This window comes from Octopus bimaculoides, chromosome 6 (genome assembly GCF_001194135.2).
Source record: "Octopus bimaculoides isolate UCB-OBI-ISO-001 chromosome 6, ASM119413v2, whole genome shotgun sequence".
Classification (NCBI taxonomy): Eukaryota; Metazoa; Mollusca; class Cephalopoda; order Octopoda; family Octopodidae; genus Octopus; species Octopus bimaculoides.
In genome coordinates, this window is record NC_068986.1 from 70,864,033 (window position 1) to 70,864,808 (window position 776).

Below are 776 nucleotides of genomic sequence, written 5' to 3' on the forward strand. Positions count from 1 at the left end.
ATATATATAATACAAAGAATATATATACATGTATACACACATATATGTACATACTTACATCTACATGTGTATATACATGCATATCAGGGTACAGGACGTTAGAACAATAAACTACAGACAACGGAACGAACACATAGGAAAACGGAAAGCCACTTGGAATATCCCTTCATCAGCTGTCTCTATTCTATCTAGACATATATATATAAAGGTTATGAAGGGAATTGGAGTCAAACAAACCCTAAAGATACAGGTAATACCGAGTAAGTGCTGTATACCGATTAGTTTTGCCCCTGTCGTTGTAGCCACATGAGTGGGGAATATAACATAGGTTGTGTATTAGCGTGTGTATGTATAAGAGGTCAAACCTTAAGACAGGAAGGAAGGGGGGAAGAAGCAATTCAAGTGAGAAATATGGTTGATAGTAGTAAGCAGTCTTAATCCTACGCACATCTCTCACTCGATTTGGGCTATCCTTTGAGTAAACAACGCACAGAGTACTCTGGATACGATATAATATATATCCACCTTTGCTACTCCAATTATCTCCAGAAAATACCCACTAGGATTCTTTACATGGATGTTTACTGCTGGAATGGAACTATGCTCCAAGTACTGTTTCTTCTTTGTTCTTTCTTCTGCGCATCACTCTCACTTCTTACTACAAATCTCCTCTTATAGATGCAATTATCCATTCTTCTACTATTACCGTCTCCGATGAAGGGAAATATTGGATTTTCTCTGAAACAGCTGTAAGACTTTATACATAAAATATAATT

At 36.6% G+C, this 776-nt stretch overlaps 1 protein-coding gene across 2 annotated transcripts in view; it reads left to right on the top strand.

Annotated features, from left to right (window-relative positions):
• The window catches only part of LOC106873390 (prostaglandin reductase-3), a 101,038-nt gene that overhangs the window by 8,337 nt on the left and 91,925 nt on the right, over positions 1–776 (top strand). Inside the window, exon 1 of one of the 2 annotated variants that reach the window (XM_052968858.1) lies at positions 468–609. The exons of the other annotated variant lie outside the window; for it this stretch is intronic. The gene's annotated coding sequence lies outside the window, so the exon portion shown is untranslated. Of the gene's footprint in view, positions 1–467; positions 610–776 lie in introns of those variants that run through there. 2 annotated transcript variants of the gene reach the window in all.